Raw genomic sequence first — 20,294 nt, forward strand, 5'->3', positions numbered from 1 at the left:
CATTGTATATTCATTTTATGTGTTCATTGTCAATCAACATAAATGATTTAGTATGGTTTTGTGACTATATTAAAAAAATATCATACAATATTCATGCCCATATAATATTAAAACATGCAACATAAATGTTCACACTAAATTTTATTTGTCTCTTTAATTAAAATGGACACAACCAATTAAAAAATCTCAAATAGTACAAGAGGTGAAAAGCAAGTTACTAAGCGTGATCTTAAGTTTTCAAAATCTAGAACTTTATAATTTAAAAGTATCATAATGATGCACTTAGCGTGTCACTCAAATTCCTACTTAACCCAACAAAGGGATGGGATATATAGAACTTAGAAATGTCAAACATCTGTGCACCAAACCTAACAATAAAAGATAACTCTCTTGACATTTTCTTTCAGATCTAGTAATGGTTGAATACTTGCTCCTATGGGTACACCATTGATTTGAGAACCTGAACTAGTTGCACTCATGTGACTACTAGGAACACCACTAGATAAGGAACCAATATTTGATGTTTCTAGCTCCATATAAGACTGAGCCTGAAATGTAGCAAAATGAGCATAATACGCTTAGGCTACCTACACAAAATAACAGATAGAATATATGTCAAGGACATTCACCAAATATATGAACCAAGTATATATTTATAATTTAGCATTGGAAACCTACCTATAGAAATTAATCATGTACATATTGCATATTTACCACAAACCAATTGATACAAGTCAATAGGAACCCAATGAAATAGACAAGGCATTAAGTTATTTTCTAAGTTTGTTTCAATTGAAGAAGAAAATCCAACTCACAATTTTCAGCTAGATGAGCACAAACATCATTTTTTCGAAATTGAAAAAAATTCATTGCTCAAGAACTAACATTATTTCAAACATTAAATAAGATTTCCCTTAAAACCAACTACAAATACACATCTATTTATATTTTCCATCTATAACTTCCAACTCTTATCCTAATGCTTAAACGTGAATTTTGCAAAACTATAAAACTTTCAATATACAACTCAAAAAGTAATAAGAAAAGTAAAGTCCAAACTGACAAGAAACACACTAAAAGAAAAGTATAAGATTATGGGTTATATAATCTACACAATGCATTAGGGGTAAAGAGGATGACGTATAGATCTAAGTGTAACATATATTGTTGGTTATGGACTACAATCCATTAATTTTGAATTTATTTTCATCACAAAGAACATGACAATGGGCAGATCTACTAGTTCCCTATAATAATCATAAACATACATCAGTTAATCTTCCAGTCAACATGTTCATTTCTATTAGGTTGAACAACATAATAAAATCTTACCCTCAGAATATATGAAACTATTATCCAACCAGATGGAAAATTTAATATCAATGGTACTTGAGGACCAACATCGCTATAGAGGTAAAAGTCGAATTATGTTGGATGACAAATTTTGGAGTCAACTACAGTGCCTGGTATATCATAAAAAAAGACAATAATAAGTGAATCTTCTGTAAAATAAAAGGAATCTTACAATAGAATTATGATAAATAGAGGACTATCATACACAGTATGTGACAACCAATAGTTGTGTATTCCATAACAAATATCTTCTTATATGGAAATATGTTTCTACTCTTGTCCGTAGCATTTCGATCTTGATGGTTGTTTGCAAAAATTCTAGTATGGTGACATTTTTGAACCACCACAAAAGTAAATGGAGGTTGATAATCTGGTGCACGAAATGCATAGGCCTAAAATTACCACCACAAAGATTAAACTCACTACATGGATATAGTCATTCCAAAATGGATAAGATCGATACAGGAACAATACTGCAATTGGAAAAAAATTGGATTTTGAACCATGAATTTTCAATGTAGCATTGTGAAGATTCTCTTATAGTTATAAAACATTGAATTTGTAAAAAATAAGGCATAACAAGGATTTTAAGATCATCTTCCTCAAGCGAGAAACAATGAAATTTGATCATTTGCATCATATTTCAAAAATTTTCCTAATGCAACGTAAAAAGAAAATTCAACCCCTATAGAGAGATTCTTGTTTCTAGTTACTCCTGAGAGATATATTATTGGAGATGGTGGTAGTCCAATGGTTGTATTGACCCCTGCATAATCATGCAGATATTGAAGCTCAACCTATCAAATTTAGAATATATAATGTAAGAAAAGCTAAAGTGTAATCTATGTTACAAAAATATTACAAAAGTACTTTTGTCACTATATAACATGAAGAATGTGCATATAAGTGAGCATATTTCATTCGGTGACCATTTTCCAGTAAATTGGTATGAGATAGTGTGAAAAAACTGTAATAAATTATGTTGTGAGTGATGAAACAATCTAACCATAGGTTTATACATTAATAAAATTAACACACACCATAATTGATGCAAAAATTGATGCAGACATGAAGCAAGTTGCTAATGAATTAGAAAAGGATGGGAAAAATGTCAACATGAGAGATATTGTAGAAGAATTAAAGTTCATAGAAAAATGGTTGGAAAATCCAAAGTCAGATGTATCTTATTGTTATCGTTTCTTTTTTCTTTGTTTAATGGACATCTCCTAAGATTCTTTCAACATCAACTTCTTCATTTCTTCAATTTCAATATCTAACTTTTTTTTCTGGTTGGTGTACATTATTGTTTGTTTGCTAAACTTTGTTGTTGATCTCTATGCTTTTGTTGTGCCATATTTATTGATTTGAAGCTTTGTTGTCACACTATGACTTTCGATTGTCCAACCATTCTTATATGAACTTTAATTCTACTACAATATCTCTCATGTTCACATTTTTCCCATCATTTTCCAATCCATCAACAACTTGCTTCATGGTTGTATCAATTTTTTGTTCACCAACATATACTGCATGCACACCAATGGTTAGAATTAAAAACAAGAGGTTTGACAGATGAATCTATCTTTAGGTGTTCATGTTGGTCTTCTGAATAATTTGTACCGTCGTCTGTGGGAATCAAACCCATGCTTACATCATCATCTTCATTACCAAGCAATGATCCTTTCTTTGGTTAACAAATATATATGTTTATCTGGAGGTTTTCTATTTCCAAATTTTTTAGTTTATGCTTCTGTCGTCTTTCCATCAATTGTTTAATTGGCTATTTAACTATTTCCTTTATTACCCATCCATGTCCCTGTCTTTGTAAGAACTCCATTAATATGTCAAGTCATGAATTTAATTCAACAATCTCTTTATCGTCATCACCAATGCCAATTTCTATGGCATCATCATGTCCTTTCTGTGGAATCTGCATCTTCATTTTCTTGTCCTTTCGTGAGCTTTAGCTTGTTCAATATAACCTGAAATTGAATAACTTTATGAATTTTTCTCCTCTTAACTTGGCCAATGGTTCATTTCACTTGAACCTTACTCCTGAGCATTTCTTTCTCCTCCTTTTTCTGCGAACAACAACTATAGTAACTCTTCATATTGCCTTTACAATAATAGACATTTTGGGTGTCGGGCTCCGCCAATCATGCACCCATTACAGTCAAAGACTCAAACTTTTTTACTTGACTTTATGACTCTTAATTTCCTTTTGACCAGACTCTTAATTTAACCTTAACTTTTACATCATTGGATCTTGACTTGAATTTTACATTAAGACACTCTCAAGGACTTTTGTTTATTAGAGGACTTTTCTTGACTTGACAAACATACTTAATTGACCTATTTCTTCAATTTTTACTTGATTAAAATCTTCTCAGAGAGAAAGAAAAACGTTTTTAGTTGACCTTAAAATAATGTACTAGACTATTTACACTTCATTAAATATAGATCTTTACTTCAACCTTGATACTAGTACATTAATTATCCCACTTCTTATATCATAAATCCACTTCAAAGAACCTCAAATATAATGTAATTTATTGATCACTTATTCTCTCACCTTCGAGTAATCCTCTCTCATTCATACATTACTTTAATTTGCTTCATAAAGAGTATGTATTATGTCATACAATATGAATACATACTTCACCATTCAAATTTTAAATATATACCTTCTCCAGTTTCTTAAAATGATCACTATGAGCATCACCTGAATTTTATTTTAAAGAACTGAAAAAATTTTGGTGAATGTTCTACAATTTTGGCTTACACAAATATTCACACTTCCATGCAGGGCTTTCAAGCATGATTTACAGGAGAGGTCAAGGATTGGCCCACAACATCTATTTTGACTCTAGATTGTTGAACTCAAATTCAACGCTCGTTAATGTAAGCAAGTGGTTGTTGAGTTGATGCAACAAACGACCTGGTAAACAGTCGACTTCCCGAACTTCTCACACAATTCTTTCATAGCTGGCTACAGAGAAACTTCCTCACACATAACAAAATTTCTTACATGACACATCTGCTAATGAGAAATTATACCTTCAAGCTTGTATGTATGGAATTGTGAAGATCTTCCAATGCTTTTTGCTAGTGATTCACGTACATCAAATGTTGCAACTTAAATTGCAGGCTCAATAACACATTTCCATCACAAGTTCAACGCTACTCATTGGAAAATAAACAATACTTTATTGACAGATGACTCAGTCTAGCACTACTGATCGTGCTCCTTTCCATGCCAAACCCATAGATTTCAACCACTTGATAGAAAGCACGATAGTGTAGACTCAAAATTCTTCCACCCCTTCTTTTATAGCTATCTAGAAAAATATGAATTCTCCAGATTTCAATTCCTCATTTGAACACTAAAGGCTTCAGTGTATCCTATGCTTTAATTCTTTCAAGCACCGTGACAAGACTTATGTGATTATTTCATGCTCTTCTCTGATATCGACAGGGAGAAGTCCATAAAATTTCTTTCTTTCACATAATTTATCCTTTACAAACCTCCTCCATGTTTTATCTAGTCGATTGCAGCATCCTTTGGTCCCTTTGTTATGTTTCATTGGAAGAACGGTTAGCCTGCAAGGAAAATCTTTTGGCCCTCGCACCTAATAATAATGCACTGCAAACAAATTTTCTTATAAGTTTAATTTAAGCTCAATTTCTTTTGTAGCATTCATTTCCCTCAGCGTCATAATCTCACTTTGATACCAAAATATGATGCGTCGCTATAACCATAGGTTTGTACATTAATAAAATTAACACACACCATAATGCCAAAAATGAATTGAGAATCATCTAATAAAAAAATACACATAAATTCTCAAATTAATTAATTAAAGAAAATAAAATATTTACAGGAGAATTGGTCAAATGATGGGCCTCTCATTCCTCACACTCACTCAAAGACTTCTACATCCTAGATGCCTCATGGCTCACCTCAATTTATGCATTTAGATTAGAACCCAAGGTATGTTCCAGATTCCTAAACTAACTCCCAAAATATCTCTCATATCCATAAGATCTCTCATCCAATCCATTATCCCCAGATAAAATCTAACTAATCCATAATCTTTTGAAACCTTTCACAATACTCTCAAACATTTTCCTATTTATAAGAATTCTCATTCTATCCTAAAAACTATTAGAAAAATACAATAATTAATTAAATCCTCACTTATAAACTAAATTCTCTAGTAAATGATTGACTCAGGCTAGATGCTCCTACATCAGTGAGGCAACAAGTGAATTCTCAAAGTTGAAATGAAAAACACCTTAGATTTTTACAAAATTAATTTCATAGTCATCAATGTTTAATTTCATAACAAGATAAAATAATAATGAAATGATTAAAGCACATATATCCAGTATTCAACATATATATTTTTAAGTTTTACAAAGGTGTCTCAGCATAATTTATGTCATAATTTGACACTTGATCAGTTCTATATATTTATTTTCAGGCAAGGATCAAAGCCCCAAAAAGAAGTTCATGTTGGTTGGATTTATGAATATAGGATTAATCCTCTAATGCTACAATCCTTTCAGAATATAAAACTAAACTTGGGCAAGCTTTCCTTGAGATGTCAAATAGAATACATTGATGTTGATGATAAACAACATAGAGAAAGATAGAATATGGAAGACCATAACTGAGAATCATAACACATATCAAGGGTGAAGTTGTCAACAATAAATATGTACTTCAATTTTTTTGCACTGCATCAACAAAATTACCAAAGATTATGCACAATGTTCTCTTAGAAGTTCAATCATAACATGTTGATTAGCATCGTCTCCATTTATAAATTGTTGCAAAAGTAATTGCATCTTTTAAGTCCTCAAACTAAACAATGCACATAGTGGATTCAGTACCATTGAGGTTCCAAAATTTAAAAATAAAAACTAATTAATAAATACTCCAAACAACAAATATTTATAGTAAGAAAATATTTTCAAGGGGAAATTGAACTACTTTATCTTGATTTATAAAGCAGGCTTTTAATTGGAAATAGACAATGATACCAGAGATGATAACTACATGAAGGCTCAAATGGAACTATCTAATGAGAAAGAAGAGGAATTCAATGCCTAGATGATAGTTTTAGACTTTTATCTTGGAGTGGATGAAGCTAGCCATCAAAAATCTTATCTCAGCTCTCTCATAGGATTTGTGATTGTGAATCAAGACCAAGAGGAAAGTTTGTTATGGAACAAAGGAGTATATTAATTAATGTTAAATGATACATCCCTTCCTATATTAATTTTATTAGTCTTACAAAATTATTCTTGAATCTCATTCTAGCAGCCTCTGTTCATAAATTGTGATTTTGACTACCTTGCAAAGCATATTCCAAGTAGATTGTGGTATCATATCAAATTCCTGGTGAATCTATTCTTTCACCTATATAGAAAAGTCTATTGGAATTATCGACACAAAAAAAGTCAACCCCATAGAAATGATAATACAAATAGGTTAGGAAAAATGAGATGAAGGAAGCACCTATAATCAATAGTTGTGTCTTTGAGCACAAAAATTATATTCAAGCCCAAAATCCACAAAGGGATACAAATAGTGAAATTGTGGGATCCAAGAAAGAGCTATAGCCTATATTATGATATTGTTGGAGGAGCTTTGCACATTTGTGTGTCAAACCCTCTCCAATACGAGGTTGGCTGCCTAGAGATAGAACCAAAATATAAACTGTATTTTTTCTCCAATATTCTTCTCATTAAGGCAATGGTTGGAGCAACAACATGAGGAGTTGCATCCATCACTAGTAACTTCAAGGCACACATGCACACATAAAATAACCAGAATATCTTTACTCTCCCTCAAGAAATTAACCTCTTCCTAAGCTATAGTTCAACATACAAAAGTTACAAATTGAAATGAATACAATGGAAAATAAGAAAAAGGAGAAAATGAATTGCAAAAAAATCCAAGATATTTTTTTATCAAGATAAATGATGCCCTAAGACATAAAGTTAAATCTTACATAATACAAATAACTACCAAAAAAAATGGAAAAACTAAGAGCACATTATTCTACTGAGAGCATCTTATTCCACTACTGAGTTTCGTTTATACTACCTCAGTCAATGCTGTCGAGATTTTTGGAATTCATTGGTAACCACATCATCATAATAAGAAATAGAAGCCAACATTGTAAAAAACGACTTGGTCTGAAGGCAGGAAACTCCCCGTCAAGGGGAGGACTTGAAAAATTTAAATAGTGATTACCTATTCTCACTTCAAATACTATTCATTTATTTTTTTCAAGTTGTGCATATGCATCTTTCTTACCTTCTTGACTGAAATCCTTATTCAAATTTGTCGAAGTTTCAACAGGTAATTTCACTACTTTGGAAATTAACTCCATAAAATACTTTACTACTTCTAATGATCTTCCTAGATCACAAAACCAATCAATTAATATAGCATCACAATCTGTGTTAAAGAAAAGTGTAACTATGTTCAGTATTTGTCAATGTAATTTTGATCTTTGTACTTGTTAAGAAAAAGAAATATTATTTTTGTAAATTATATGAATGAGTTTATTTGTCATTCAATAGGTCTAGGAAAGTCAAATAGTCAAAAAAAGAATTAGAGAGGTCTTTTTGAGCATTTATGTAATGTACCTGGGTCAACCTAGTGTCAAGTATCCCTCCAAGACAAGAACAGTCATCCAGAGAAGAAGACTACCAACAAAATGGTGAAGAGACAATCAAGTCGACATTATAATATATAGAGATGAAATGTCATCTCAATAAAATGATGTAACAATTCACTAAGTTCACGTCGGTTCGCATACATGCACCAATGCCTATAGATATGCAACTGGAGTAATCATGGGAGGATATAATTGGGATCATTCTAAAACTTTGCATAACATAGTGATACAGGTATATCACATGAAGACAATTTTTTGTGCTTTGATGGAAGAAATATTATGTAATATTTGATGGTTATAACATACGATGATCTCAGTGCTCTACCTCAGTGAAATAAATCTCTCTATCTCGGCATCCTGATACAGTATTCATGCAAACACTATCTCGACAACGTAATGACTATCTCATATTCAACATAGTCACTGTGACAAGTGTTCTCGGCATACTCGTGGATGGAGAGTCAAGTGTTCTTGGCATTCTCAAAGGTGGAGAGATACGTTATCTCAGTATCTTTGTCTCAGTAATAGTCTTGGTAGACCTGGGATAGAATGATATATTTGCGGCATTCATGTAAACAAAGAATGTTTACATAACATCTCAATCAAAATTTACGATAAGAAGAAACAGAGACATACTTTGTCTCATCATAATTGAATACATTCATAACAAAATATTAGTGAACACATCTCAGTTAAATTTGTATAATCATATCTCACAACGTGTATTGATGAAGCCATGATCTCGATGAAAAGAATAATGCAAAATGTAGAGATGATCTGAGTAAATATGTAGTGATGATCTCAATAATAATGTTAGTAAATGTATAGTGACAAACTTAGTTAATGCATAGTAATGATGTTGATGAGGGTGTAGCTATTCTGATCTCAAGGACGACCTTGGTCAAGCATCAGCGATGGTGATGATATTAATAGTAAATAGGATTGGTGTCTTGGTGTTGGACTTGCTTAGGAAGTCAAGGGTCGTGATCTTCACGTTCTTCAATAAGAATATCTATAAGAAGAATTTTGTTGGGATTTCCTATCCAACAGGGAGAGGTTTTAGCCCTAGCAACATGTCATATGTTGTGCTCTTATCTCTTTGATTTGATAGCTATTTGTTGAAGTAATAAATACACACATTAATTATAATAAGAAAAATATTGTGCTAATAATCTAAAGACTAAATGCCTCTCAAATAGTTATCATGATAAGAATAATCTCATTAATTCCATCTACCCTAGATTCTTCAAAAATATGATTTTTGAAAAATGGCCTTTTGTATAATGTGTTTTGACATTGTTACAACCATCTCTAGATCATCTTCTTCAAGAAACATTTTTATTTCCATAACATAATTATCATAGAGAGGACAAAATTCATTCTTAGTCATTTATTAAAAAATGCTTGATCCCTTCTCCACCTTGCGGGTAGTGATAAAGGCCTTCAAAAATGGTATTATAAGTCTTAAAATTGGGAAAGACACCATTAAAAACCATCTCATCCAACAAATGACCAACAAAGTCTACTTGGATCAGGATTGTGTTGCAAGACACGCCAATCATTGTATTCTAAGTGGGAAAATCAAGTACAATACCATTTTTCCTCATAAACTCCTGAATTCCATAAGCATACCTCATGTTCTTAACCTGGTAAAGGATTTGCAGTGTATTTCAGAAGAAGGCTAGATTAGGCAAACACTTCCTATTACTCATCATGGTGAGATACCTTGATGCCTCTTCAAATCAAGAGGCATTAAATAGAATTGTCAAGAAGACATTATAAGCTGATATGTTGTTCCACAACCATCCGATGCAGCTGACCATTTCTCCAAAGGTGATTATACCATTAGCCTCACTACCTATGATCTCCCATTCCTTCAGTAGCAATGCATACATGTCATCATCTTGGGTGATCCTCACCTTCATTCTATCGATGAATTCCACCCCCTCTTTCACTTCCTTGTGCCTGCATAATGCACTAAGAAGACAATTTAGTTTGTAGTCATTTTTAAAACTTTGTTGGGAAATGATTAGTTGTCCTAGGAAGGAAAAACAAAGGAATTTGGCTACTTTAATATAAAATAAGCATGCAAGTACTCTCAGTGTCACACATTTTGTAATCCATGATCGTATGCTAGTCCTTCTCTTCAGAAATGGGGTTCCAAGTGTAGTGTGAAGAGAATGGCATTTTTTTTTCCATGAATGACTGATTGAACGCATGCATGTAGCCTTTTCTTACACTAACCACCCCATTACTGCACTCACATCCCTCCACCACACCAGACACTATGATGGTCACTCAGTACTCTCCCTATTCAATACCAAATTCATGATCCTCTCACTTTTTGTGGCCAATTGAAGAGAAACATTAACCATTTCTTTTGGTACTGTCCATCCCAAAAAAACAATTTCATGGTTGTCATACTTTTTATTTTTTGAATGGAATCGATATATTTGTCGTTCTCATACTTTCTATTATCTGAATGGAATCGATATGTTAAGCGTTTGATTTGGGTTTTCTAAATGTTTCATTTTTCGGTGATAATTGTTGGATTTATAATTTATTTGGCCCTTTACCAGTTTATACATCCTAATTATCAGACTTCAGATCCAATTCCCAAACCAAGTTCTATGTCCATTCATCAAAGCTAGCCATGGGTTAAACAACCCTACTTAAAATTTTGAAGAGAAGGATCAAAAGTAAAGCTAGTAAGGAAATTCATGAGAGAAACAAATATCATTAATGGGTTTTAGAATATAAGGGGAGATATTATTAATGGGTTTTCAAATATAACGATCTAGAGGCTTATTACTACAACATGAAGCATGAGTTGACCGAAGTTTTCTTGTCATATGAATTAGATAATTTTTTATGTTGAGGGCAACTTTGGTCCTCTACATAGGATTTCACTTTCAATGTTTTGGAGAAACTTTTAATGTTAGTAGTTTTATGTTTATGTTTATTTTAGAATTTAATATTTGTAAGTAAGGATGGTTACCATTAGATTCTTTGAAATTATTTTTCCCAATCAATCCCAATCCAAAGTTCTGGTCCTATACGACATTGTTTGGGATGGTAATGTTATCGGTACAAGTACGTTATATGAACAATTTGTGTACTCTCTCCTGTTGTTATCTACTTTGACATCTCTAATTGAGTTGAGAGAGATCGTAAGTGGAATCGAATATTTGCTTGTCGTTTGGTCTATATATGTTTGCAAACAGCGAGGTAGATTTTGTTTCCATGGTTTCTCGTGAAGGAAGGGTCAAATTAGCTGAAACTAGTATCAGTGGGAATGACATATTTATGGGGTACTCAACACTGTTGACCAAAACCTTTACTGTAAAAATGAATTAGTTGAACACTAAAGGAAAACTGTGGCACAGATCATACAAAAATTAACATGAAATATATTTTCCATGAACCTATCGGTAAACATAATTTAATAACTGCAGGAGATTCAAAATTTTGAATTTCACTCTAGCGTTTGTGTGGGTGGTTTGGAGGGAATGATTTGTAGGAAAGCAAAGTCTTTAAATATGGAGGGATATATATCCCAATAATTTAATTCCTACATGGTTGAGTAATCGAAAAGGTGATCAAGCTATGGGAAAGAGACTAGATTGGTTAATGAATGAAACTTTAATTGAAAAGTTTTATCTGTTTCATTCTCCTGTAACCTTTGAATCTCCCGAACTCACGGAAGCTAGATCGAATGAACGCAGGGCAAGGGTTAACAAAAAAAAATGCCAAGGAAGTATGATTCTATTTTTTACAATCCATCCATAGTGAGAGTTAATACACCCCCAAATGAGCTAAAATAGTTAGAACGAGAAAATGATAGTGATATGTGAACAAAGTCGGCCTAGCAATGATTTTTTCTTATTTATGAGCATCCACTGAGAGGGCTCCAAACTAGGCTCTTTGGGGGATTGAGGCAGTGGTAGTGAGTGAAACAAGTGCTTCATCAAAGGGGGAACCATGGACTTCCATAAGGAAGACTAAAATGACAATGGGTTGAGGTTACTGTACAATGGAGCTTCCATTTTAGATGAATGATGAAGCTTCCATTTTAGATGACAAATTAGGGTTATTGTGTAATGAAACATCCATTTAGATGAAGGATTAGGGTTGTTTTACAATAATGACTACTACTCATAAGAGATAAACTTCAATTCAATGCAAAAAAAGTATTGGGGTTACAAGAGTTTCCATACCTGCTTCAGACGAAATCTCGCATTCTAAGTTTCAAACTCGACATGCCTGTGCTCAGAGCTCTTGAGGGTCAGCTAGTGCTTCGATAATCCATACAATCAAGATATTGTATGAGCTATGTCTTTGTGCAGTCCTTCGAGTCAAAAAATAAAGTACATAGGCTTCCCATAGCAAGGCGGGTCTATGGTAATGTTTCAAGTGAAAGCACCTTAGGGCTTTGGTTTAGAACCCCAACAGAGAAGAAGAAAACTACAACGAGAAATACTCAAATAGCTCAGCCAGGATGCTTATATTTTCAAACTACGTAAGAGTGTCCAACCAAGATTTCGTTCATTTGAGTAGGTCTGGCAGGGTTTAGACCCTCTGCAACTCCTGATGTTCTTCAAACCTGCAAAACATTCAATTCAGACATACATAGCAGTATAGAAGTAAATCACATTCCAAAATTGACTTTATATCATATAAACAAATGATTTATCATACATCAAAATGACATTCATATATGAATTAAAACATAATTTGATGCATAGACATAGTTAATTTCAAAAATAAGACAACATTTCTTTTATTGCAGTAAGCTATAAATAACATGGAGAGAATTCACCAAAGTCTTTCTCTGGCTCGAAGCAGAACCATCCTACAGATTCGTCCTATCCCAGCCTTCAACTATCTTCTTCCATCACCAATACCATGATATCTCAAGAAAAAGGAAGGATATCTATAATCAAGGAAACAAGGGTTTCCTAAAGCTTGGAGAAGTGCATGAGGCACAGTGATTCATCAAACTCAGTTAGGGATAATCTCAATATAATAACTCTATCTCTTGTCCTCCTCCTTAAGGCCTTTCCATTGAGTTCTATTTATACCTCTCCCAATTAGTTTTTAGTTGGGAAACAGTTGGGAAACATTTGGGCCATGGGAAATAGGAGGTAATCAACAGGTAAAACCCGCGAACTCTACCCAAAATTAGGAAAGTTTAATTTTTTAAGTGTTTTAATACATATACATGGGTTGGGCATTGACTGAACTGCGTGTACACACTTTTAGCTTAGGGAAAGTAGCATACATGGAATGAAACACTATATTTTATATATTTGGACCAAGTCTGGAAGAAGGGGTTGCCCTAGGCCATAAACAAAGCATCATATATTCTAAGAGTGGTAAATGGTGCTATAGCAAATTCCCCCTAATATATGAGCTTAAAAGGGGTACATGATGGCTGAAATGTATTAAGTGTATGGAAAGAATCATGCCGAGACTGAGAAGGACTTCACCAGAATTTAGCCTACCAAGCCATCAAAAGACATCAATAAGAAACTGTTGTCTGAGGCGGGCATACCCATGCTCAGAGCAAGTAAATCATGTCTACATATCAAGTACAAGTGGATCGAATATGTATACTAGTATAAAGGAACTAAAAGTACATAATGGATCATCTGATTGAGATCGAAAATTACATGTGTTAATATTACATATATTAAGAAGATGATCAATGACGCTGAAGGATGAAGCTGATCACTGATGTCAAAAAATGATCCCAATAGTACCAAATGAACATGATGGAATAAAATGATACTACATCACAGCCTTGATTCCAGCATATAAGATGTTTTTGTGAAGAAATGAAACATATAAGGTGGATGTTGTCAACTAGCAGCAACAGGAGCAACTAACAAGTGAACCAAAACACGTTGATGCAACCTGAGGTCTTCACCAACCACCATGGTACATGTCTACATAATGGGAATTAATTATCTGAGGTCGACCATGTGAGAAATCATTTGATTACCAGTCATTGATGTATACCATTAACAAACATGAGACTACTCATCGATAATGATAATGAGAGTTAAGGTACCCAGTCCAATCTAACAAGTGCGAATGAATGAGCTAAATTCAAACACTTGAAAGAATATATCAATCAGGAGACAATGATGGTTTCCCACTATCGATAGCAAAGGAATCTATCACTGATGACTACAAACCCCAAGTTACTTCCAAATGGACTCTAGATCTTTTTTCACAGAGCAAAGGAGTTGTAGTCGACAGGAAAAGATCTGCTAGAAGGAAGGCATTAAGGCATCCTTTATCAATCTAGCGCGAGTGTAACCCATAGGCCAATAATGTGGAAGGAATTGGATGAAAAAGATGTAGTAACCCAAATGAAGCACGTTTCTGGCGTACACAAGATGTAGCTACCACACGATATAAACCCTATGAACCAACCAATAATGAAAGCTAACACAGAGGTGAGGAACCCAACAATAGGGTCAAATCGAAACCAAGGCACTGCAGGAATCCCAATGTGTGATAATGAAAGCTGATTTTGAACACAAGGGAAGCCACACAATAAAAGACCCATGATACTAATCAATGGTAAGCACAAGGTGACCTACCAATAATGAAAATAAGGCCAAGGTAAGGCTCTAGATCTATCCTCAGAGCAATTTGTCGTAGTCGATAAGGACAAGACCTGCTAGCAAGAAGTCAATGGAGACCCTCTCAAAATGGCACGAGAAAAGGACCAATATAACCGATGTGATGAAAAACATGACACTAACAACTAGGGATGGCCAACAGAAAAATAGGTCAAGAGACACCGTAGAGTGGCTGACTCAGGTTTACTTCCCTTGGACAAAATCATGATCCAATTATGACTATATGTCAGCATATGATAACTCTATATAAGTTTTTCATACAGCAGGAATAAGCAAACTCTCCATATGATTGGAAGAGGTAACTAGTTGGAGGAGTATTGACTCAATAACAAGGTTAAGGTGCTCCTAAGTCAAAATAAATCCCACCACAATGGAGGAGAGACTCTCTTTTGAGTGCTTTGTTCAAGGGTGACACGACTGACTCTAGCTGCCAACAAAATATGGAAATTTCATCCCGTTCCCGCTCTTTTTGGAATATATAATTTTTTGTCTTTTTCTTTTATATGAAGCTTGAAAAATAATAAAAGAATACTATAGTACATTGGAAAGAATGAGTGTCAAAAAAACATATGCTCTAGTTCCTAGGAGGGGAACATTCCTATGCTCAATGCAAGGTGGCGAAACTAGTCAAGGACACTCAAAGGAATGTTCTTTCCATAGGAAAAAGGGTGTGTCAAGTTGCAAAGGCTAAGTGATTGCAAGGTTGATTTTGTAGAAGACATGGTTGAAAAGTGGCTTAAACATGAGTCCAAGTGAAGCTGACTCAAGGCTAAAAGATACAAATGGTCAATGTGCAATGCAGCAGTACAACTCAACACACAGGAGCCTCTATGGTATAAAGCCGGAAAAATAACAAATAAGTAGAGGAATGAGGCTTCAATTCACAAGCCATGGTGCGACTAAAGAGGACTCCTGAGCCTAAGAACAAAAATTCACCATGGATTCCATGTGACAACAAGGTACTATCTAGGGTGCCCATGATAAGGTAGGCTCTACCACATAAGTTATGACACTTCTAAGAAAAGAGAAGGTTTTGCATCATATCTTGGTGGGGTTGATCCTAGGGCAAAAATGGGAGAGGAAACTGATAAATGCACAATGCAGGTGAAAAACCTAACCTATATGCCAGTTTCGAGAACCAATACATGTCAGAGCAAATCAACCATACAAATTTCCAAAGGATAAATCTTCCAAGTTTTGTAGACATAAATAAGAACACTAGATAAGAATTTAATACATCCCATATATAAACTTCAGATAAAATCTTGTGTTATATAATAAAAAACTTGAAATTACGTACCTTATATGTACAATATGGCAGAAGGAACCACATAACCTTACGACTTACGGATAATAGTTCTTCGGAACAAGCCCCTTGTGAGGCTCGGGCTAGGGTCTCCTTTGGTAGTCAAAACTCATGGCTTCAAAGAGTTCCTCCTGTGAAGAAAAATCAAATTCTAAGAAATCATGAGAGCTACAAGGATCAAAAGAAGGAGTTAAGGTGTCCCGTGTCCCTATAGGAAGAATCTCTTGGTTAACTGTCGGGACCAAGTCCCAAGAAGGAGAATAATAGGTCAAAGGATCCTTCTCAAAAGCAATTGAACATTGAGGATTCAATGCCACATAATTCACCCGTGGCGGGGTAGAGCCTACTTGAACACTTGGAATAAACCAAGGGGTATTCTATAGTAAATTCGAATTAGGGTGGTGGTTATTAGATGCAAGATGATCAATAGTGACAATATTCCCTTTATGAGTTAAACACATCACTCGAAAGAGTGAAGACACCACAAAATTCATCACATATACATAATCACGCCCAAGTAGCATATTAAAGTCTAAAGGGTGATCAACCACCATCATATAGATTAAGAGAGTCTTCCCACCTAAAGTAATAGGCAATTGAGGAAGAACACCCATAGATTCACCAAGTCTTCTATCATAAGCTAACAAATAACTCTCAGCGGTCAATAGCTTTGGAGAACCCAAAGCTTTCCAAGTCAAGCAGGATATAATACTTGTAGAATATACTTCATCCACCATGCATCGATATACGTTTGTGGAATTAACTCTAAACATTATTTGGAAAGGTGCAACGGAAGGAAAATGAGGCTTGACAAGACTATCCCAATCAAAGGAGACACTCCTAGAACTTTGAGGGGGAACATTTGAAGAAACCAAAATGCCCCCTATACCAGAAGACTCTGTACTAGAAATCAAATAGACTCTTTTGTTAGGAACTTCACCCCGCAAAATAGGAGGGTAATCAGCCAGATATTGCACTAGCGCAACCATGTTATCAACCAATGGTTGATGATATTATGGAGAAACCATATCAGATTTAGGAGTAGGAGAATTTTCAAACTCATACCATATCCTTTATACCTCTGGAATACTAGGGCATAAATGAGTAAGATTTTCCTCCCTTGCATATCTTACAAGGGAACTTACATTGAAGACTTCTATGCTTAGGTTTTTGATCAGCATCCATTCTACCAACATGATTAGCAGTGGTTGGTGGAAAGTCCCTGACATGACTTGCAGATGTTAATGACTCTTTGCTAGTATAACTTGCAGTGACTAGACTTATTCCGCCATCATGACTTGCAGTGGTTGAAGGCTCATCTCCAACATGACTAGCAGAGGTTGATGATGAATTTCTAGTATGACTCGCAGTGACTAGACTTGTGCCCTGGCATGAATTGCAGTAGCTAAAGGCTCATATACAACAAGAGTTATAGAGGTTGATGATGATTGGATAGAACTATTCCTCTTCTTTGTCCTCCTCCTTCTCTTCCTTTTAGATCTCTTATTACAAGAGGGAGGAGTAAAAGAGATACTATATTTCTCTTTTAAAGATGATGAACAATTAACACCATTTTGATGCCCTTGAAATAAAGCATTCATCTGAGAAGCTTCAAGAACATTGGGAATATTTGGAGTGGACCACAACCAAACTCGTAGTCCCAAATTCAACCCGGGAATACTCAAACTAGCCATCAAGGGGGTACCAACGTTTTCAAAGAAAGGAAAAGCACAAGGATCCCCTTTTGGGAGGGTACCTTGGATGGTTTCCCTAGGAATATGGGCCATATCTCACTTATTCATAGATCCTTCCCTTATGGGATTGTAAAAATGAGTTTCCAAGGAAGATAGATGCACAATCAAAACCTTTGGCCTTGAGGAGGAAAATCCACAACTTTTGAAAGAAATATCAAAAGCCTTTCAATATTGGTGAAGTGGTAGGTCATTCACTCAGAATCTAAAGTCCAAAAGTGAGGACAAAAATACCTAAAGCCAACTATATACAAAGAACAAAGAGAACTTGAATATAAAATCCCTAAAGATACAACCAATCAAGCAACTTCCAAGTATTTATGCTCTGGGTGATTAGGACAGGACACCAAAATACAAGAAAGTTAATAACAAGGGCCTTCCACAAATAGACTAGGGTAATGACACCCCAGGCCTACTAGGGAAGGTATCAGAGGAAATTATGGTGAACTCCAGATAATAGCCTTTGTCGGTGCAAGCACCCAAGATTTGCAGGGGTACCCTCCAGAAGTATTCCTAAATGTGATACAAAGTCAACTTCAGATGCCACAAGATTGCCCTCCCCAGCCGCATGTGTGATCCCTAGGATAGGCAACTATGGTCACCAAGTCGTATCAGAAGCCATGCGGAACAGTGGTGAGGTGATATCTGACAGTATGAGAGGAGGTATCTCTTGTCCTTATCTTCACTCTACCTCATGCTTTACTCCTAGTTACAGAGCTTTCTTGGTCTCCCTAATGCTATTGGATTTTGCTCATTAATCAAACTTCTATGTTTTGTAATTTTGAGCGGCCTTGGATAGCTAACTCTTCTCTTGCCTAATCCAAGGCCCTAATAAACCTAAACTTGTTAGTGTATTCTGATGACAACATAAAATTTCTAGTTTATTTTAATTAATCGCTTGATTTCAATGGATTTTCTTTAAGTCAAGGCTAAAGATGGGAGTGAAACCAATGATGTTTGTATGATGCAACAGAAATCAATGAAAAGCTAACTACATGAACGTAACCATTTTTTCTTCAATGAAAAGAGATCCCTATATGGGTTCTACTAAAATTCTAAAAAGCAAAGTAATCTTTCTTTTATTTTCTTGAAACACACTTCACACAACCAAAAACTAAAAGACTATGAATGCTTTAACAATGAAAACTATTGTAATGCAAGATATAATGGAGATGCAAGATCCCAAATAACACTCAAAAAGAAAATGCAATTGCTTGTAACAAACAATGAGCCAACTTATGTACTGAAGAGGATACAAATTTTGAACACAAAATTCTCTCTAAACAAGAAGCAAAAATTGCAAAAGCTCACAATTCACTTTCAACAACCAAAAGAAACTATAAACCAAACTTGGCAAAAGAAAAACAAAAACAAAGTCTTCTGAGATCTTCTCTTTTTTAAAGAAGCAACCAAAACAACTTTTTGAAATCACCAAAATGCTACTAAAACTTAAAAGATCGAAAAAAGAGCACAAGGAGTCTTTTCAAGTTACAAACTCGAGAATGAACGAAAACTTGAGCAAAAAGACTTCAACTTATACAAAAGAACCCAAATAGCGGCAAAGAGTTTGACAAACTAACCAAGAAGCCAAGAAAGAAATACTTCCAAATTGGTCAAAAAGAAATTCAAAAAGCAAGAAAAGCTATGAGGCCACAAAACAAAGGAGAGCAAAGTAAGTAGATTTCAAATTCGGGCTTGACTATGAAACTGAAAACAATCTCATGTTTTGGAGGATAAGAATAATAAAAAAATTCACGATGAAGTGTTGTGTGCTAAAACACAAATTACAAACTTACTAAAGAAGAAAACCCAGGCCAAATCTTTTCAATGAGGAAGAGACTTCGTAATAGTAAGCTTGCAGAATAATTAAATTCTTCAGACAACAATTGACCACACAGAGACTAAACATACCGGGCAACAAATCCATCTGGGCTGAAAGATTTGAAAACCAATGTAAAAATTTGCATATGTGACTATGTGTAAACACATGGGCATGCACAAGCACTCCTGACTCAGGAAACTCACATATACGTGAGTTCACTTTATAGAAACAAGCGTGTATTTGCGATTGTAAACAAAGTGAAGAGCCTATATAAAGCTTTGCAAAAATAAAAAACAAAGTCTGATCCAAAAGATCATATTTGAGGCCTAGGACTCTAGTAGACAAAATAAGACTGTAACCGCAAGCAAACCAAAGACTGAGTCGTGATTGGGAATGAACAACCCAAACCAGGAATAACAAGATTGTTATCCCCAGCAAAGTCGCCAATTCTGTTTCGGGTGAAAGCACCCTTGGGCTTTGGGTTAGAACCCTAGCAGAGCAGAAGCAAGCTACAATAAGAAATACTCAAACATCTCAGGAAATATGCTTATATTATCAAACTACGTAAGAGTGACCATACCGAGATTTCCTTCGTTCAAGCAGGTGTTGCAGGGTTTAGGCCCTCTACAACTCTCGATGTTCTTCAAACCTAAAAATCATTCAATTCTAGCATACATAGTAGTATAGAAGTAAAGAATGTTCATGAAACTGACT

General features: G+C 34.6%; 1 pseudogene; it reads right to left on the reverse strand.

The window, feature by feature from the left end:
• Positions 1–368: 368 nt before the first annotated feature.
• LOC149252357 (protein argonaute 1-like) lies at positions 369–2,998 on the reverse strand (annotated as a pseudogene).
• Positions 2,999–20,294: the final 17,296 nt, after the last annotated feature.

This window comes from Pinus tabuliformis, chromosome 7 (genome assembly GCF_031772625.1).
Source record: "Pinus tabuliformis cultivar Carrire ecotype Pingquan chromosome 7, CPIR1, whole genome shotgun sequence".
NCBI lineage: Eukaryota > Viridiplantae > Streptophyta > Pinopsida > Pinales > Pinaceae > Pinus > Pinus tabuliformis.